Source organism: Polypterus senegalus, chromosome 3 (assembly GCF_016835505.1).
Source record: "Polypterus senegalus isolate Bchr_013 chromosome 3, ASM1683550v1, whole genome shotgun sequence".
Lineage (NCBI taxonomy): Eukaryota > Metazoa > Chordata > Cladistia > Polypteriformes > Polypteridae > Polypterus > Polypterus senegalus.
In genome coordinates this window covers 39,447,081-39,469,950 of record NC_053156.1, presented here as the reverse complement: position 1 = coordinate 39,469,950, position 22,870 = coordinate 39,447,081, and the positions used below count along the sequence as shown (strand labels likewise).

General features: G+C 37.5%; 1 protein-coding gene across 1 annotated transcript in view; it reads right to left on the bottom strand.

Annotated features, from left to right (window-relative positions):
• zbtb4 (zinc finger and BTB domain containing 4) overlaps positions 1-21,008 on the bottom strand; it is a 58,011-nt gene extending 37,003 nt beyond the window's left edge. The window contains 1 exon segment of the mRNA XM_039746997.1: positions 20,420-21,008. The gene's annotated coding sequence lies outside the window, so the exon portion shown is untranslated.
• Positions 21,009-22,870: the final 1,862 nt, after the last annotated feature.

Here is a 22,870-nt window from a genome sequence, read left to right as displayed (position 1 = left end):
GATGCATTTATTTAACCTAATCCTCCAATGTCTTTGGAGAGTTAGGTGTTTAAAGAAAGCTTAAAATGAGTCGTCATAATCTCTCATTAACTTCTTATTACTCCTTGCTGTTTGATGTTTTCACTAAACCACTGCATTTGATGACTAAACCACAGAAGGGCAGACAAACAGAATGATATTCATTGGAAAAATTACAGCCAAGATGGCAGCTACAACATCGTAACAACTTGGAAGATCAGTGAATTATGTTGCCACTGTTTACTCTAGCAACTATGTGTACTGACCAATTAGATTACTAAAGTCTAATGTTAAATCAATGTAAAGCTGTCACAATGAGGCAGAGTCAAATTATATTTAGCAACCATGGGAAAGAAGTAAACCAAGCCAAAATTTGTTACTAGGAAGTCAGGTCAACATTTGTCTGTAATCAAATGTGAAAAAGAAACTACAGTCCTGAAACAAAGCAAGGGCTCTAAAACCAGAATACACAAAACCAATACCACACCACTGAAGAAAAGTTTGTTTTGAATATCCACAATCTCGCATGACCAGGAAGTATTTGGTGCTGTTCGTTACTTGCACACTTAGCAAAAGCTATTGGACCATCAATCAGTGCCTTGAACACCACAGCATACTGCTTATTTGACCGCATGTATTGTGTTCTATCTGAGAGATATACTGTATGAATATATTTGAAAAACATTTTTATCTTCCTTTCAATGGGTAGCAAAAACTGATTTTAAAAACCTACACAAACGTATTGTCATAGATAGATAGATAGATAGAAAAGAGCAGTCAGGGTCACAATAAGGCATTAAAAAGGTATATTACACAACTGGCTGTTAGTTAACAGAATCTTTCACCAAGTTTGGTCTCCTATCATATTTTATTTATTCATTTTTGTTTTATTCTTCCTTTTTTGTTCCTCCTCCACCTTTAAAAGATCTTCTTCTTTTGGCTGCTTCCTTTATTGGTTGCCACAGTGGATCATCTTGATCCATATCTTCCTGTCTTCTACATCACCTGCATGTCCTCTCTCACCACATCCATAAACTTTCTCTTAGGCCTTCCTCTTTTCCTCTTGCCTGGCAGCTCTATCTTTAACATCCTTTTCCCAATATACCCAGCATCACACCTCTTCACATGTCCAAACCAACGCAATCTTGCCTCTCTGACTTTGTCTCCCAACCTTCCAACCTTCCAACCTCAGCTGACCCTCTAATGTACTAATTTCTAATCCTGTCCATCCTCATCACACTCAATGCAAATCTTAGCATCTTTAACTCTGTCACCTCCAGCTCTGTCTCCTGCGTTCTGGTCAGTGCCACCATCTAAAACCCAAATAACAAAGCCGGTCTCACTACTGTCCTGTAGACCTTCCCTTTCACTCTTGCTGATATCCTTCTGTCACAGATTACTCCTGACACTTTTCTCCACCCTGCCTGCACTCTCTTTTTCACCTCTCTTCCACAATCCCCATTACTCTTTACTGTTAATCCCAAGTTTTTAAACTCATCCACCTTCACCAACTCTACTCCCTGCATCCTCACCATTCCACTGACCTCCCTCTCATTTACACACATGTATTCTGTCTTGTTCCTTCTGACCTTCATTCCTCTCCTCTCTAGAGCATACAGTATCTCCACCTCTCCAGGGTCTCCTCAACCTGCTCCCTACTATCACTACAGATCACAATGTCATCAGCAAACATCATAGTCCATGGGGACTCCTGTCTAATCTCATCTATCAACCTGTCCATCACCATTGCAAATAAGAAAGGGCTCAGAGCTGATCCCTGTTGTATTTCCTCAAAACAAGTGAAAGATCTTTATTAATCAACACAAAAAACTAATGTTCACTGGTAAAAGTAGTGTTTAGTCTAATTATACAATGTTTGATGCACTATCTTTTGTTACCAAAATGTTCATAGTTTTGTCTTTCCTAAGCTTAGGCAAAGCTCTAACAATTTCTCAATGAAAACAACGCATTCACCAATACTACAGCAAAAATATCACCACCAACTCTACATTGACATTACCAGAACATGATGTTGACAATAACAAAATTAAAACAAACACAATAGTGAAAAATGGCAATCAAAAGCTAAAATTCTTAGAACTGGTGGTATAAAATTACACTGTGTTAGTAGACGCCACTGTAGAAATCCCTATATTACTTAATACATGAGGGCAGTGAAGGAGGGAGAATGGGGCTAATAGCCAAAAAGATGGAGTCCAAAGATTTCTCTTTAGCCATATATTTATACCCTACCCTAATGCTCATAACTTAAAAATAAAGTAGTTCCCGTTTTATTTTGCACTCTTGTAAGTACCTAGCACTCATTTTCTCTGACATGACGCATTCTAAAGTCCGCTTAATCTAATTGTGGTGCAGAGCATATACTGGCAGCATCAAGCACATGGTAGGAACCAACAGAGGGTCAGGCTCTATTCCACTTCAAGGTCCATTCACACAAGTACATCCACACCCACCACCTACATGTGGAATCAACAACAATAACAACATTTACTTATATAGCACATTTTCATAGAAACAATGTAGCTCAAAGTGCTTTACATGATGAAGAAAGAGAAAAAAGACAAAATAAATAATTAAAATTAGGGAACACTAATTAACATAGAATAAAAGTAAGGTTGGATGGCCAAGAAGGACAGAAAAAACTAAAAAAACTCCAGACGGCTGGAGAAAAAAATAAAATCTGCAGGGGAATCGATTTACAATCGCCAATCAACCTGGCCTGTACATCTTTCAGACAACCCACACACCAAGAGAATGTGCACACTGTAAACTGAGTATGATTGGACATGAGATTTAAACCTAGGATGATGGATAGTCTAAGCTCCTGGTGGTGTTTTTAAAGACAAGTCATTTTAATAATTGTGCGGTTATATCAGCACTTACAAGTCAACAGAAAAAAAAAACTTCTTAAAATTCCAACCTTAATAAAAGGATAAGTGTCTGTGTTTCTGTCTTTGTGTCCATCTGGTAGTCTCTGTCATTCCAAAAGATGGAGCATCACAAACATTTTTAGTAATACATTACATTTGACATTCCAAAATATCATAACCATTGACACTACTTTAATGAATCCCATCTCAAGCAGCATATCTATACTAATAAAAGGCAAAGCCCTCACTGACTGACTGACTCACTGACTCACTCATCACTACTTCTCCAACTTCCCGTGTAGGTAGAAGGCTGAAGTTTGGCAGGCTCATTCCTTACAGGTTACTTACAAAAGTTAGGCAGGTTTCATTTCGAAATTCTACGTGTAACGGTCATAACCGAATCCTACTTACATACATATATACGTCCATAGCCTGCAGCTCGATGCGTGTGAGGCGGAGTTGCGTCCCCCATCACCACACCTCCCACGTAGTTGGCTGTCTGCCTATATTGCGTCCCCCATCCCCACGCCTCCCATGTAATTGACTGCCTGCCCATATAAGGCCATCCGTCAGCAGCCATCCAAGCTGTGAGAAAACAGTAAAAAGGAGGCATGTCAGACGTCGTGGTACATTTTCTGTTGCAGCTAGACGGAAACAACTTCGTGACGCTCCCGCCAAATACTCGCAAGCAAATCCACAAGTTCATAGAGACGCTGCTGCTAAATACTCGCGGGCTAATCCACAAGTTCATAGAGACGCTGCCACTAAATACTCACAGGCAATTCCACAAGTTCATAGACACGCTGCTGATAAATATTTGCAGGCAAATCCACAAGTTAATACCGGGAATGCCTGTTAAACATCTTAGATTCACGAGTAGCGATTTGGGTAGTGAGATGTCTATCGAGGTGATCACCATCGATCAAAGAACTCTCACTTACTGAGTGGTTTCCATCCCCGGAGATGCCGCCTGCCTTTTCCATTCAGTGTTACATATTGCACGGCCATATCAGGCTCAATCTTGATATCCGGAGGAACATTGTGTCTTATGTATTGAATGACTGGGATAGGTTCAATGTGTGGACTGATGACGGCACAGGAGATAATTAAACTACACAGGAGCACTAGAAGAGTGAAATACTTAAGCCCTTCACCTATGCTTCTGCATGTGCGTTGATGGCTGCCGCTGAATTGTTCGGTTGTCGCTTTCAAGTGTACCGAAATTGCCAAATATTTTATACCTTTGGACAACCGCCAATGCCTTTTAAACATCTTAGATTCACAGTTGACGATTTCAGTAATGGACACTTTGATGTTTATGAATGTTTCAACTCTCAAAAGCTGGATGCAAACTTATTGATGAAGCCGGTTGTATGCTTACAACGCTTGACAGATGCTGAATGTCACTTCAACACAAGTCCTGGAAATACTAACGTAACTGAAACAAACCATAAAACTCAAACCGATTATGACAGCAGCAATCCAAGCTGTGAGAAAACAGTAAAAAGGAGGTGTGTCAGATGTCGTGGTACATTTTCTGATGTAGCTAGACGAAAACAACTTTGTGACGCTGCCGCCAAATACTCACAGAAAAATCCACAAGTTAATAGACATGCTGTCACTAAATACTCGCAGGCAATTCCACAACTTCATAGAGACGCTGTCGGTAAATACTCTTAGGCAATTCCACAAGTTCATAGACACGCTGCTGCTAAATATTCACAGGCAAATCCACAAGTTAATACCGGGAATGCCTGTTAAATATCTTAGATTCACGAGTAGCGATTTGGGTAGTGAACACTTCGATGAATGAAATCTGTTATCTTTACAACGGTTGACAAACACGGAATGTAACTTGAACACAACAGTCCTCCAAATACGAACCTGATTGAAAGAAATAATGATAATCAAATCCTTGATGACAGCAACACTCGTAACAGTCACAAAACAATTACATTGACAATCATGTTACGTTATTTTTAAAATGTTTCCTTTTCTTTTTCTAGCTTTTTTAACACACTACTTCTCCGCTGCGAAGCGTGGGTATTTTGCTAGTAACAAAGATATACAGTATGTACTGCATGGTATACTACAAACATCAACACTGGGGTCTGCGATGATTACTTAGATAGCAACCCATCTCAGACGTACTGCACACAACTTACACATATATGTAGATGTACAGTATAGTTGTCAGATGTACAGTACAGTTGTCAGTTTGAAATCTGAATCAACGCTGTTGTTTGAGTTGCTTTGCTCACCAAATCCTCACCCCAGCATTACATGCCAGCCACTTTGTGTCTCTGACGTTCTCATATGTGAATTTCACTTTCACCCAACAACAAATCTTTTAATTGTCACGGATACGCTTCTTCATTGGGAAGAAACACTACTTTTCCCTGATAGCAACACAAATTAGATGATCTACAAGTCTCCGACTTAAAGTTTAAATCCGAACAACATATTTGATCTCTTTTCTCTATTCCATTATTTTACCAAGTAATAATTTCCGTTTGTTAACGCGATCTTTACTATCATTTTTGGAGACTTTCAAATTTTCATACTTCCATTATCTCTAACCTGCTTTGTATGTGTATCGCACTAACGTTTTTCAATTCTTCGCGATGTTCTACTTTGTCATCTACTCTTTGTCTTTTCTTTCCGACCCCAGGCGTGGTTAAATCTCCTGGCACAAAGTCTCGCGGGACGTGAAAGTGTCTCTCTGAAAAAGTCATGTCTCATCCCAGGATTTTTTTATTATAATAGTGAGATTTGTTTTAATAACTTGAACAAGCAATATTTTAGCTAGTCAGCATGGTGACGAAGTACTTAGAGACTTCAAAAGGCTCTGTTTAAATGCCAGCACGATTTATATCTGTATGAAATTTGCACATTCTCCAAGTGTCTGCAGAATGCTTTTTTTCTGAGTAATGTCAAGTTCCTCCCACAACCCTCATATGTCCATGTTAAGCTAAATGTTGAATTAAACCAGCTGCATGTGAATGATTGAGTGAGTGAGTGAGTGTGGATGTGCATATAATTGTGCTCTGAAGTAGATGGATGCCCTGTCCAGAGTTCAATGCAATTTATCATTAATTTGTCGTTATAGATAACAGTACAAGAAAAAGCAGTTATTGCTGGTACCGCAGTTGCAAAAACATGCAGCAACAATATAGTACAAGGTAAAAGAGCACCACAGAAACAAACTAAGAAACGGAGCAATGATAATTAAAAGTAAATAATATGAAACCATTCCAAATTTAAATATATAACATAAATGTATAAAATATATATTAGACACAACAAATAACAATAAGACAGAAATACTGAATTACTACAACAAACTGATATCTAGTGTTGGTGCTTACAGTGTAGGGCAATTAACAGTTTAAAAGCCTGGGGATGGAAACTGGAGGTCTGGTGGTACAATAAGGACTGACAGGATATTAGCTGCTGGATGGCTGGGGTGTGTGGGGTCTGTCACAAAGGAAAGTGTTTTCTTAAGGCAATTCTTGACTTAAACATTACTTTCTCATCCATTGGCCAGTGTCCATCTTGGGGAAGTCAATTAATTATGTTCGCTAAATTTGAGTAACAGATATTTATGGCTTATTAGGCACCCCGATCTCAAGTGAACAGGGAAAAACAGCATTGGGCAGCACACACAGCTGGGTTTTGCTCCAATGCTCAAGGAGAGCCTATTAGATGAGTATTCCCCATGACAGTCTGAGATCTATTTGTTTTTGGAGTTTGATACAGCCCTGTTGGGATCTGTGGGTGCCACCACTGGGTGCTGCAGCTGCTCTGAAGCCATTATAGGCAATTCTTCCGCCATACCCGGAAGTGCTGCTGGGAATGGAACAATGAGCACCAGGAGCACTTCCTGGTGCCTTATAAAAGGAGCCAGCAGAGTTGGGAGGAGATAGGCAAAGCTTGTCTGGAGGAGTGGAGGAGAAAGAGAAAGAGAAAGAGAACAAACTTGTGTAGTGCTGTGCTTGGGGACTGTGCTAGACTTGTAGGAAACGGAAGAAGGTGTTTCCCACGAGGAAAAATAAAAATAAAAAAATTGTGTGCCTTGAACTTGTGTCCCACGCCTATCTGTGTCAGGTTTGGCCAGCGGTGCACCCCCTGGTGGTCTACAAACTCTATATAGAAAAGCCGTTTGACAATTAGAAATGTATTTGCTTGGAATATTAATTGGCACACAAGAACGCCAAAAGAAATAACTGTTTATTTGGAAGTAAATATTGTATAGTGTCCTAGTGGTTAAGACACTGGACTGGCTGCTGCTCCAAGTGCCACCATTCATTCACTTACTTGTTGCTTGAATCTGTGCGAATCACATAACCTGACAGATCTTCAGCTTTAGAAATATAGAAATAATGAATTTGTAAGTCACTTCAGATATTTGGTTTACTTGTACACTTCTATCAATATGAAATCGAACCAAGTAGGATTGCCCCCCACCAATCACTTTCATCACTTAACTAAGATTTTGCAAATTCATTGTTTAGTAAGATTTAATTCTTCCGTCAGTCTATTCAGCTGCTGGCTTGTATTGGCCAAAATAATTGCTGTATGTCCTCAACAGTTGGTCTATCAACCAATCATATTTAATTATTCTACCATTCAAATGCCACAAATGCATAATCTAAACAGATTATTGACTTCTATCAGCAAATTAAATTCACTATTTCAGTTAGAATTCATCATACTAAAGACCAACTAGTCAATACTTCCATTTGCGAGCAAGACTGACACTATGTGGCAAACAATAAGATACCAGTTTTACAAACCAACCAGATTACACAATCACACTATCCAATTGAATTGTAAAACTGTTACATAAACTGACTGATGATCAGGAAGGGCTAAGCAGGTTAAAAATAAATTGATTGATTAATGAATGGATAAAATAATGGATGCAAAACAGCAGACATATATAAAACTGGAAATGGAAAGCAATTTTCTCAAAAAAATCGTCAGAGCTGACTCAATATGTGACCATGTGAGTCACTTCCCTTGCCAGTTGTGACAAAAGTCTCAGCCAGATAGTCACCTATCGTTTTATCTCATCTTTCCATTTTAAGGTCATAAAGAACTTACTCACTACTGTGTATGTCAAGAAAAGGCACACCACAGAAGCAGTCAACAACCCTAGATGGAATGCTATCCCATTATTTCAAGGCATACTTCTATACTTAAGTACACTTTGACTAGTCCAGGTAGCCTTGCTAGTCAATATAAATATGTCTTTAGAATCAAAGTAAACAGTGTGAAAACAAGCAAATTCCACAAAGACAATAAAAAGGCCTGCAAGAGAACTCAGATCCCCAGAACAGCAAGGCAGCTTCATTACTCACTGTGCCACCACATTGCTCTTAATTATCTGTTGATGTTTATTGTAAACAGTGCATAAACTATAAAATGACCAAACATATTTTCTTTTGCAATCCATATGACCACACAAGGTATATGTAATGACTCACCAGATATTTATATTATTAGAATAAAGTTACAAATCTACAGTATATGTTATGACCACCTTTGCCACTGAAATGAAATGCTGTCTACATACTGGACAGTGTAAGTTGTACAGCTTTATGTAGGTATTGTATGATATCCATCTCTCTATCTACCCATTTTCTTAACCCGCTTAGTACATCAGGAACAAGTCAGAAACCCATCCTGAGTGGAGCCCCAATTCATTTCAAGGCACACTAACTCATATCAGGTCAATTTAAAGTCATCTTTTAAACTAACACGTGTGTGTTTTGGATGTTGGAGGACAACTGAAGTACGTGAGTAAAAACTTGTAAAAATGCAGGGAGACTCTATAAAGAAGATTGGGACGAAACTCTGCAGAAGCTGAAGAACTAACCAGTTATGCCACTATGCCATCCTATCAGAACTAACCAGATATGCCACTATGCCATCCTATCAGTTATGTAAATAAAACCATATTTCATTTCCTACACCACAATGCAGTTAGATATACTAAGACACACAAGAACTAGCTTCTTTTTTAGAATTATGCATGTCCAGAAATTTCAGTTTGGTTTTGTCATTCTTGATGTGTTTGTGCTATTCTAAATTCCAAAGAGATGGAGAGGACTACAAGAAATGATGCTTTTAACTAGCAGTAGTAAATTAGGGTTCATTGCTTTTTAAGAAAAATAATAAGTTCATTTGTCCATTCACTCATCCATCCACCGACCACGAAATCCACTTAATCTAATTACGGGTTTTGGAGTAGAGAGACCATCCTGACAAGGCAGGAGATAACCCTGGAGGAGTTGCTGGTGCACTGAAGGATACTCTTACACGCACACACACACTCACACCCCCACACAGGCACACACACAAACAGTGCGCCAATTAAATTAGCACCCATCTTTGGATTTGGACAGGGAAAAAAGCAACCAGGAAAAAATTACATACACACAAATATGACTAGAATATGGCTTTGACTAGAACCTAGGAGCTTTGAATAGGCATCAGCCATTTTGCTTCTTTGTTCCTTTGAGTATTAGTTAAAAAATTCAATATCAACGTTCTCCAGAGTAGAGTTCAAGTGGAAAGTGTGAGAAGAGAAAGCTGATAGATATGGGGAATCAACCAGCTTTAACACTAAGAGGAAAATTATCTTCCCAGATAGGTAAAGCTAGAAGGACTAGTGTGATGCTTGGCCTGTATAAAGTGTTCAGGGGCAAATGTAACCTGGTTTTGTATATGCAATCAGCAAAAGTACTCTAACTTTTATCAGTTTAGGATGAAACTTTGTGAATTCTTCGATATTTCTCCAATAATAAACAGTGAAACTAAAATTCCATAATTTGTACAGCTTCAACTGTCTTTTAGGCCCCTTTTGGCCCAACATAAACCATAAACTTCAATGGATTTCTCAATGAATTTAGGGTAGTTTGTTTATTCCCATCACAAAAAAAATGATAAATTTCATCTTTCAAGTTCCCAAATATGAATATGAAGTGCCCCAACTTTACAAATAGCAAAAAGAAATTCTACTGTAAAGTCCTTTGGGTAAAGTTTGACCCATCATATACACTTATGTAATTTAATTTCATTTGATGAACCTTCTGAAAAAAAAAATCCTTATCTATTCTAAAACTTAGGATCATCAGGTTAAGATGGTCAATCAATACAAAACAGGTCTGGGGTTAATATTTATATATATATATATATATATATATATATATATATATATATATATATATATATATATATATATATATATATTCTGTCCAGGGCATCTAAAATGGGGTGGCAGAATCAGGTCAAAAAGAGGCATGTAAGGTGCAGAATTCAGTCAGCATTTGAAGACATTGTTATGCTTATCAAAATAGTCAAATTCAAATGATGCAATTAAAATTCAAAAGTATTTGGTTTTCTGTTTGAAATTGCGGCCACCCTACCAACATATTAACAAACATGATTATCCTGTATTTAAAATATTAATCCGTTCACTTATGTCTACACTTTTAAATGTAAAATGTTTTGTTCATATGGTACAAACTAAAGCATTCATTTACCAAGACTGAATCTTCCAATTGTGCGTTATAATCAGGCATGTTTTGTTACATTGCCACATAATTATTTTCACAAACACAGACAGCTGTTTTTAGTTGCGCGTCAGTCAGTGACTTCATTGTATGGCCTAAGGACATTTCAGACAGTGTTCAAGATTAAAACATAAAAACAGTTCAGAAGTTCATTGTTGTGAACTGTTTTTGGCTTTAAATATGTTTGTTATTTCTTTTTTCATATCAACCATCTTTTTCAAGTTTTCGCACACCTCTACTACTATTACTACAATTACTCTTTCAGTTACCAATTTGTAAAATTTGACTATATGCATCCATTTTTATTTTTCAACGAACAGAAAACTGTGTAAAACCATAATCAAACTAATGGGCACCAGATTGCAATAACTGCTCTCACACTCAGAGGACAGCAACACTTGCCAGAATAAGAATAAGTTTCGGTCCCCAACACCCTAAATGGGATGAAGCATGTTCAAAAAATGAATTCATGCATGAAATATTGAATAAGCACCAGTTTACATTTACAACATTATTATGTCTCTCTGCTTTCAATTGTCTTACAATATTGACTTCTGTATTTGTCCATTTGTCAGCCATGCTTCAGCCTTTAATAACCCAAAGGATATTCAAGTTAACGTAATTTATTCAATTTACAGAGATGCTTCACTTCTTCACAGTAGGCGCTGGCCTACTCCTGCAGCAACAGGCTAGAATTAACCCAAAATGACACTATTCATTTCAAGGCACTTTTTACTTACTCACTAATTTCTGCACTTACGCGCACACTCATTCATATAAATACACACTTATTCATGCGTGTGCCCACACAAATGCCCGGCCACACCCAAGAACATTCAGTCTTATTAACTTCTGCTTGCACTCACTCAAATGTATACACACTTAACACACTCACTAATTTGTAAAAATTCACACTTGCTCACATATATAGTAACAAAGATATTCAAACATGCATTTGCATTTGGCAACTGTTGAGTTTAATCTAAATTTTAAATCGCATATTAATCAGATCATTAGGACAGCATTTTTTCACTTAAGAAACATAGCAAACGTTAGACCTCTTATATCATTGAAAGATGCTGAGAAATTAGTTCACGTGTTTGTTTTCAGTCGACTAGATTACTGTAATGCACTCCTCTCAGGATTACCCAAAAAAGACATAAATTGACTGCAACAAGTGCAGAATGCAGCTGCTAGAATCCTAACTAGAAAAAGAAAATCTGAGCACATCTCTCCAGTTTTGATGTCACTACACTGGTTACCTGTGTCATTCAGGATTGACTTTAAAATTCTGCTTATGGTTTATAAAGCCTTAAATAATCTCGCACCATCTTATATATCGGAATGTCTGACACCTTATATTCCAAATCGTAACCTCAGATCCTCAAATGAGTAGCTCCTTAGAATTCCAAGAATAAAGCTTAAAAGAAGTGGTGAGGCGGCCTTCTGCTGCTATGCACCTAAAATCTGGAATAGCCTGCCAATAGGAATTCGCCAGGCTAATACAGTAGAGCAATTTAAAAAACTACTGAAAACACATTACTTTAACATGGCCTTCTCATAACTTCACTGTAATTAAACTCCTGATACTCTGTATATCCAACTCATTATAATAACTATTCATGGTGGCTCTAAAATTCGTACTAACCTCTACTCTCTCTTCTGTTTTCTTTTCTGGTGTCCTTTTGGTGGTGGCGCATCTACTTAAAGCACCGTGATGTTCCAACAATGATGACCATCAACATCAAGTGACTCCGTGAGAACCCCAACTACAAAGAGGACTATTTCATTTATGTTAGGTAGAATGCCCAGAAGGGACTGGGCGGTCCCGAGGCCTGGTACCCCTGCAGATTTTATTTTTTTCTCCAGCCATCTGGAGTTTTTTTTTTTTTTGTTTTTTCTGTCTACCCTGGCCATCGCACCTTACTCCTTTTCTATGTTAACTAATGTTGTCTTATTTTAATTTCTTATTTTGTCTTTTATTTTTCTTTTCTTCATTATGTAAAGCACTTTTAGCTACTTTTTGTATGAAAATGTGCTATATAAATAAATGTTGCTGTTGTTGTTATTTGCATACCCATTCAATCACATATTCACTGATGCATGGTCTACCTGTAAATTACTTACTCAAAAGCTCTCTAACTCAGACATGTACATACTCACTCTCATACACAATCACTCATGCATATGCACACAAATATGCTTGAACTCCCTTATGAACATACTGTACATTTTTATCCATTCATGGTTGTACTCAATCACCCACATGCGCAAATGTTAACAAACATATGTATCCTTGAATGCACAACTTGCACACTACCTCACCAACTCATAGGGTGTACTCATACTTGGCACTAGGCAGATGTTCCATACTGTGCCCAAGAGCTATTTCTCCCCCTCCCTACTCCCCCGCTGGCCCACACTCACACTGTGCTTAATGTTCTGGACCTGGGCATGGTTTCGTCATGACCATACGACTTTCTGTAAAGCCAAAACGAGATCCGAACATGGAGTGACAGCATGCATGTCAAGGGGATTTTATTTATTTTGTGGTTGTTTTTTGGAGTTGTGTAGGGAAGGATAATGCTCTACCCTCTTACAGATTAATTGAGCATGCAGTGCAGCATTTTGCTGTTAATCATGCTGCATGTATGAAAAGATTTTTAGAGTGACAAATGATGTTAAAGGAAGAATTAGCAGCTTTTCTTGCCATTTACAATTTATGTTCATGTGTAAGGTTAAAATATCAACCAGTTAATAACTTAAAAGGTATTGAATAAAATGAGAATTGCACTACATGACTTGTCACATCATTGATGTCATGACTGTTTTCCGTGCTTGGGCACGTTTGGTGAATGATACTGGACCTTGCTCCGGTCCACCTCTTCTAAGTGGGCCTGGCCACGGTACGGTTGGCCTGGCACAGAGTGATCACAATGTTCAAACAAACAAGACTTTGCGGGATTACATGGAGACAAACGTGCTCAGGCACAGAACAAATTGCCAGTGTGAGTACACCCAAACTTGCATACATTCACTCATATGTACATTCTCTCCCGCCATTCACATCCTCATTCTATCACATGCACAGCACATACAATTTAAGAGTCTCTAATTAATGTGCCGACAAGAGTACAGGGAAAACCTGTAAAATCCTCACAATTGGCATTCTAGGAGGGAACCAAACTAAAGCTAAAGCAGTGGCTGGCAGCAGTCCTGTCTTATGCACTATGCCACCTTTCACAGACTTTATTGTTAGTTGCATAACATTCCTCAGTTGACCAATCCAATTTTTAAATTATTCTGCAGCTGTCCAGTCATTTTGCAGGCTTTGTAGGCATCAATCAGATTGACTGTATAGCACCTTCCAAATATATGGCTTTTACAAACAATTTCAGATATGTCTGACAGAGGGGAAGAATAACAAGCCAAGTTGGTTGGCACAATCCCAACATTCCTTTTATTTTAGATTCAGAGATTCAGCCCTTTAGATTAACTTTTTAAATTTTTGTTTGATATTTGCCTTTCATGGTTAATGCCACTGAAAAGCACAGGCTTGCTCCTGAAAAATTAACTACTAGAAAAACACAAGACGGAAATAATCAAGAAGAAAAACAGCCCCCGATGAACCCAGATGTACACCAATAAAGAGGCTGTTTTTCCTAATCTGGAAGTGAACATATCTCGAGTCCTGTTTGAAAGCATAAGCCATCACTCTCTCGTCCAGGAATACTATGAAGAGTATATTATTTCTTTGAAAGCCATTCAGTAAATTAAGTGCTACGCAGAGGGTTTTTACAATACACCCTCACAGAGAATTACCCCTCCACCTTACAAAGAGGTGCAGTTTCTATGCTTTCACCAAATTTAGAGCTGGTCCTTGTGTTTTGTTCTGAGTATTATATTCACAATGACCAGACACTGACGTATGTTTAAACTGTTCATTCATGTAGTGTAAAAAGCTGTCAGTTCAGATTTCCTAAAGAGAGTCAGCAGTGAAGCCAAAACTAAATGAGGGAGCTTGGTGAAACCAACCACCTTACTATAATTACAGGTTAGCCTGAGCACATATTGCACAGATAAATCCCTAAGGCGAGAGAAGACTTGCTCGATAAATGAGCTTGGCAGAACAGACCCCAGAAATGGATGCCCTCCTCAATGCTTTTAAGTGAATGCCTGGTTTGTGTTTTAGTGGGAACAGCAGGTTCATTTATCTTTTATGATAAATAATACATTGTTTGAATAGGTCTGGTTTGGAAAACATTAATCAACCACCAATACCCCCTAAGTTATGCAGTAATGCCTTTTGGTTAGTGATGAAATGGCAAGACAGGTTATTTCTTATGACAATAAATTTACGGAATATTGGAAGGTAAGCAGTCACAATAGTTTCAGTTGTAAGGCAGGTGTACTCACTCATCTCAGCTCAAAACAAAAAGCAATATGAAACGGTAAAAGAACACAAACTTCATTGAGTAAAATGGATATCCCAAAAATTGAACAGGTTAAGTTACTTGAAACTCCAGAGTACTTGATTTCTTTTGAAAGACGACTCCATGGAGAGCGATTTGATGTGTGGATCTTCTTCTGCACATTAGTGTTAGATGTCAGTGGTGGTGGTTACTTTCCAGGATTTTTTATACACAATATAGAAGTGTTAATCTTAAAAGTGTGAGATAATAATTATTGGAGGACAGAACTTAAGACTTTTATCTTAGAAGTCAGCAACGCACTGGAAGGAATTGTTTTTAGAGATATTCCCCAAACCCTGGGCAATTATATGAGGCAAAGATTAGGGGTTAGTTATTCTAGGTAGATTTCTCAAGCCAGTGTTAGTCATTGGATCAAAGACTAAGTATCTGCCACTCCACAAACACTTTCCATTAAATCACTGATAATTAAAGGCCAGAAATGATGTGGGATGCATCTGTTGCTTAGAGACTAGGCATGTCTAACAGTCAGAATGTGACGCTTGGAAATTTCCTAACAACTTAAAATTCTTTTGGGAAGAAATACATTACCCAGATTGACCTGTAGTATCATTATAAAAATCCCCACCATCAGGCACAAACTGAAAGTCTTCTAAGAAGACTTCCAAATATCAGCTTGAAACTGCAATGAGAGAACTTTCAAGATGAACTTTGAAATGTTACAGGAGGTATGCCACTTCCTAGAGCAGTTTACCACTAAATTCAGAAAATCTTGAAAAATCCCTTCATTAGAGGTACTCATTTAAAATTGCACTCTTCCAAAATTATAACTAAAACTTCAAAAATTTAATTTACTAGACAAAGTAAAGAAATTTCCAAGCCTTTACACCATATGTGCCTAAAATTCCCTAATTATTAGGGTGAAGGAGCAAATCTATAGAGGACATTCTAGCACATCTGACTGACTAATAAATATTAAAAGCAGAGCTACCCATCAACACCTACCAACCTTATGACTTATGCTGACATATATTAAGCTGAGCTTAAGCTTTTTTATCTGAAATGTATCTACTTATAAAACAGTGAACAAAAACACTTTGAAGAAATGGGTTCAAAAAATCTTCAATTATTGGTTTGCCAGAGCATAATCTCAGCAGTGACAGTCACAAATCATGAACCAAACACAGACGGTAAGCCAATCGATCACAGGGCTCAATTGTACACTTACCAACACTGGTCCATTTTAGTGTCGCCCATTAGTCTGACATCATGTTATTGAATTGTAGGAAAAAAAATTAGTCCCTAGAGGAAACCAAAGTAGAGTAAATATTTAAAGAATATGTAAACTCTCTACAGAAGATGTCTAGATATGCCACCTTGGTTTTTAGCATAAATCACTTATTTCTTAAACCTTCTTAGTCCAACATGGAGCTACTGGAGCCTATCCCAGCAGCATCTTGCACAAAGTAGGAAATCAACTACTTCAACCTTCACACTTTCCCATCAATCTGCGTGACCTCATTGCTTTTGTGGTGGAAGAAAAATCAAGATAGGGAAAGAAAAAAATAACTCCATATATACAGTGTCCAGACTAAGACTTGAGCTTAGGGTTCTAAAGCTAGCACTAGCCACTGTGCCACTATCCCACCCTTAAATTTGAATTCAACTGAATTTCTTACTCTCCATGACATCCACAAGAGCAAGTTGGGACTTCTTTTTGTAATAGAGAAAATTAATAACAATAATTACAATAAATGATGATACCAAAATTATATCAACTGAGAGTAATATTAGACAGCATTTTTACATATATATACATCCATCAATTTTCTAACAATACAATATAATTTATTTTTGTATAGTCCTTTCTTATTCCACCCACATAAATCACATTAAGAAACTTTCTTACTTTCACCTCCATAACATATTCTGTGTTCGCTCCTTACTCTCCTTTTCTAATGCTGAGAAACTTGTCCATGCTTTTATCACATCCCGCATTCATTACTGTAATTCCCTACTGGCAGGTGCCCCTTCTAATCTTATATCACAGCTCCAGTTTATTCAGAACACGGCTGCAAAAGTCCTTACACATAAGACCCATCCTGCTCCGCCTTCACTGGCTCCCTGTATCTTACAGAATTGAATATAAAATTCTGCTAATAACCTACAAAGCCTTAAATAACCTTGTGCCAAACTACATCAGTGACCTTCTCCATCACTATGTGCCTGTCCGCCCACTAAGGTCCTCTGATCCTGGCAATCTTGTTGTGCCCCACACTAATCTACACTCCATGGGTGACAGGGCCTTCAGCTGTATAGCGCCCAGACTCTGGAATGACCTACTGAAATTAATCACATCAGCTGACTCCATGAATTCTTTTAAAAAACAGCTCAAAACTCACCTGTTCAGGAAGGCTTTTAGCTCTACCTGACTTTATTACCCTTCTCTCAGTTTACCTCTCTGTCAAGATGCTCATGTAACCTGTGCGTGTGTGCTAGACCATCAATTGTGTTGTCTGTTAGGCTTTTCTCTGAATTTACTATCTTACTCTTATTTATTTATCTGGCTTAGTACAATGCTATATACTGTATACTTTTCTGTTCTTTCTTAACCTATGTAAAGTGCCTTGGGCATGGGAAAGGCGCTATATAAATAAAATGTATTATTATTATTATTATTATTATTAAATAAAAGGCAACAATTGATCTGAACCGAGTCACGGTTTCTTTGCATAACAGACTATACTTATTTGGAAGCTTCTGTATGGCAATAATCATCCATGGGACAGTATAACAAGCTCCATTCCAAATGATCACATCCATTTCAATAATCACTGTTCAAATCCATCTTATTATGGAAATATGAACAAACATTTGTAGATTAGCTTAACATGCCTCTTCCTCAGGGCTGTAACTTTGATATAGTTTTAGTTATGAGGGGTTTAACTGCTTATGTAGTATTACAACTGTACACGTAATAGTTCTATGCCATACTATAATCTACATTAAAAACTGTACACATATACTGTACAATGTCCATGTCCTTTAATGGCCAGAAATGATGAAAAACATTATATATTCATTTTCGCTTAGCTTTGGATTACTATTATCTTCATCTATTACAAACTGTAAAGTCCCAGTTTGCTCTTGTGGATATTTTGATAATACTGCAAGTTTTAGTTTTTCGAATAATATTGATGTTTGCTATGATTCCTTCTTCCACATACAATTTTTAACACATGAACCCTGCCAAATTTGAAAGGATTGTCATATTTTTAATTCAACCAGGGTGATTATCACACACACCTGGCATGTATAAAGTACAGACAGTTGTTATTTAGTTAATGCCATTACCAGATGTGAAAGTAGAGACCATAAACTAATAGTTAGCCCATTAATTCTGAAGGGCTTTTATTAGAGGACAGGATTAAAGGAACGTCAACTAACGTAGGCATGGGCTGCCATTTGGAATTTTTCTCTGTATGCAAATAAATGTAACTTGGTCTTGCAATATCATATAAATGTGTTTATATAAACTGTCAATAACATTTCTTGAGAGACGTTTACTTTAATTTTGTTGGAGAAACAATATTGCAATGGGCTGCAATGGGTCCAGGGATTGCTCCTGCCCTGTACCCAGTGCTTGCTAGAAAATGCTCCAGCTTTCCCACAACCCAGATAAGTGTGTTTACATAATGGATGGATACATGCATCAAGAAACAGTTTTTTTCTATTAAACTTATCTCTGGGATTTAGCATAAATGTTTCTGTCAAAAAGATAGTAATGATATTTAAGACAGATGTATAACTCATACATTTATTACCAAATAAAAAAAAACCCTTTTACAACAGTTAAAGGGACTGGCAAGTGGAAAGCAAATCAACAGAAAACACAGAAAGCATCAGAAGGTAAAAGAATGGCTAAAAAGATGGACACACCTTAAGACATAGGGGTTAAAAACAGATCACCAGAATAAAAGGAAGGACAGCTGGACAGAGAACACATAAAGATGCAAAAGGCAAATGAACAGAATGAAAGCATGTAAATTATTCAACATTATTTACTACATATTATTGGTGTCCAGGGAGCTGAAATGCATATATTATGCTAATAATGTTAAGTATTAGAGTTGCACTTGAAGCACAAATGGAACAGGTGCATGCATATACATTGAAGTTAAAGACAGTGGCGGGTGTAAAGTGTCAGATCAAACTAAATGAGAGAGATCACAGGAGCAGGCAGCTGGACAAGGACATAGAATTAAAGATGGGGAGAGTAATGTTGATGGACAGGCAATAAACAATGACATTACACAGAAAGTGGACTGAGCAAGTACAAACATGGCCAGACAGCTGAACTAATTGATACAACTGGGGATGAATTACAGAACAGAGATTATTAAATTGAGCATAATTGTCTTCATAAAACTTCAGGAGTATGTGGTTTTCAAATTATTTTTAAAAACATGTTATTATAATACTGTAATTATTACACATTTCTCACAGATTAAAAAAAAGATTTCCTTTTTCTTTTTTTTTTTGTTGTATAAAAATACATCAAGGTTTTTTTTTATGCACAGCAACTGCTTTATGTGCACTTTTCATCTATGCAGGTCCTAGAAGACTGTTTTTGCAGCAGATCTTTCTTAATTGCTTAATATGACAAACGTTTGCAGTCACATACTAACACTTCAGAAGTGAGTAAATATTGTAAAATGAGAGCAGAAGCAAAAAGGATAAAAACTAAAACTAAAATGCAAAAACAGCAGGCCAGTAAAGATGAGAGAAAGTAGTGAAAAAAATAAAGAGGAAGGGGAGAGTCTGCCGGATTTTAATTGAAGAAAGTATACCAATGGTTGATAAAAGTTATAAAAAGAGACATCTAATAAGAAGTATAAGGGCAGAAATGGAAAACGAAATGGGGTGTGTTTGGAGAGAGACGTGAAGATGGAAACAAAAAGTGGGAGAGTGAGGCATGGAAGAGAAGAATAATGATAATGAGAGGGATATCCAATTATATGGTGGAAAACCCAGAAGGGAACATGTGCTATAAAGCAGAAAAAGTGAGGGGTGAAACAATGATGCCATGACATATTCAATACCAACCTTTATGTTTTGCTGTCAAATAATGTTTAATGTAAAAGTTGATTTTCTAACCTGTGACTCTCTCTAATCTTCCTGCAGATGTACACTGGGCAGCTACTAGGTTTTAAATATAAACAAATGAACCCTAAACGGTCTCCATTCACATTATACTTATTAGACAACTAAATGTTCTGAAATCTGCCTCTGCAGTTTTAGTTGGATGTTATTGTCTTAAATTTGGAGACTGCTTGATGGGCGAAGGGGGTGAAGTGGCATCAGAACTGTGCATAGAGAACGCCACGTTTTACTTTAAAAATTGTCACGACATTTAAAAGGCAATCTCCTTATATTTACTTTTTCAATTTTACTTTACTTTATTTAGAAGCGACAGCAAGGGAATTACAGAAACACATACCTTTCATTTGCAGCGGCAACATCTCAGGTAGTTCCGTTTTTTTTTTTTTTGTTTTTTTTTAATCCCAGCAGAGCGCAGCGCAAACTAGCTGGCAGACTGACTGACTGACTGCTTGCTTCACTTAAGCTGCTCTTCGCTCGTAAAGCACGCACGCACACTGGAGCGTCTTCTCTGCTCAGCAGAAGAAGAGTTGCGGGAGCGCTGGGACTCACAAGCACCGAGAAAAAGAGGCAGCCATTTAACAGTTTGTTTCAGAGTCTGGCAGCCCAAAATGGCTGAAAACAAACAGGAACGATGCCAGCTCAACCGTACAGAGAGCGAGAGTGAGAGAGAGAGAGAGAGACTCTGAAAGAAAGAGAGAGAGAGAGCGAGAGAGAGAGAGAGATGCACCATTTCCAAAATTAGAGCGAACAAGCGACAGAAAAGGGAGCTTGTACGAGTCACCAACCTTGAACAGGGCTTTAAAAACAAGTAGAACGATACAGGAATTCTCAACCTTTTCGAGGACAGACTCGCATGTCATCTCTCAAATGCAACTGTATTCCTCACTGTCATTCTAGTAGCAAGTGAGACTGAACACATACGCACATACTTTTTAACAATTATCATCTGTTGTGTTTTATGCATACAGGTGCCTGCGAAATGTTTTCGTCGTTGCATGCCCCCAGCGGTGCTCTTTCAGTTTGAAGGATTCATAAGCAACTTGCATGCGCCTGTTAACATTATCAATAACGTAACCTGTTCACTGGAAACACCTGTAACATTTCCTCTTCTCGGAACAGGAGCATTCCCTACCAACTCGAACTAATCTTACTGTACTGTCGCATTATACCAAAAGACTAAGCCAATGTGTTTAATTTTTTATACACTGTAGTGACTTTATGCAATTATGTGTGCATTTGTAAACATGTATTGGACGATCTCGCATTTCATCAAAATTTATCCTGTTGCCCTCAATTTGAACTCCGGTTTGCTTGTAAAGTGTACTGCGATGTTCGGAGGCACTATATTAAATAAAGTTTGATTACTTGGGTTGCTGCTGCAAGTGTTGGTGTGGCCAGCGAGAGACGCTTACACTGTAGCTTGAGTGTGGTGACGAAGACATTGTGCAGAAAATGGTGTCGTTCTTGGGGTGAGACGTAAAACTAGGGTCCTGACTTTCTGTGATCAGAAAAGATCCCTGGGCATATTTCCTTTAGAGTTAAGAGTTTTTCGACGTTCTGCCTAAATTAGCCACCATCGACTGGTAATTCCATTTAATTATCCCTGTCCTTTCTGGCTCTCTCTTTCTCTCACCCTTTCACCACCTAACAGCTTATAATGTGTGGCGAGCTCACTGATGGCTGCTGCGAATTGATGGGGTTGACAGCGGAGTTGAGTGGTTCCCCACTGACTATGTAAAGAGCTTTGAGCTGGTTATAAATACAGTATACCTGTATACTGTAAATGCAACTATTATTATTACTTGGCGTTTCAGCATTGCGTAGAGTAATTATTTACATTTACCATAAGTACTCGATTTTAACGTTTGGTTAACATTATTTTTAGTACTTTACTACTTAACGGCGTTTTTTATAAATTCGTGTGGCATTATTAGAATTTATTATGCACAAGCGTCCATGTTTGTCAATGTCACTATTTTCAGTTCAGTCTTAAGCGGTCGAAAAATAATAATTTACATCGATTAGTTTGGTGTTATGTTTAAGTTATATGAGATATGCTAACATGACAAGATGTTTTGTGGAAAAGGCTAAAAGTTATTTCGTGACGTCATGACATGTTATTAAAAGCCATGTGTTGCAGAAATACACTTCGCCGTTTTGTAATTAATTAACATACATAAATCACTTGAACAAATCACGTGTATATATCGAATGTACTGTATCATGCTTTATACTGCACAAACTTGTCGGAAAAACGATCTAGTAAAATACGCAACTGCACTAAAAGTAATGTAACAAACACTATATAAAATTCTTATTCGTATTAATTCAATGCTTTTCTTAAGAATTCTTTAATGATCATTTTAAAACATTACATGCGCTAAAATTAGCGCACTGTACTTACTATTATTTACTATGGAAATCTATTTCATTAAAGTAAAATGAAGCTGACATCTAGCTCGAGATAACTGCAAATGTACGGAGTTCTCGCTCGTTTCAAGAAGTGTTGATGACCCGACCCTTCTACTGGCTTTTGAAAAGACGGCAAATGATTTCGACCTATAGTGCGGGCGCTCAGATTTACTTTCTTGTCTTTCGGGGATCTAACATTAGTTGTGTTCATGACTGATTATCGCCTTTCGACTAATGCTACAATGACAGATGCCCCAAAAATGATTAAACGGATTCCAAAATGTATTCATAATAGTGGAAATTTAACGCAATGTTTAATAGGTTATTTATTGCCCAGTAAGTATGTGTAATGTGGTTGCTCTACTTTTGCGCTCTG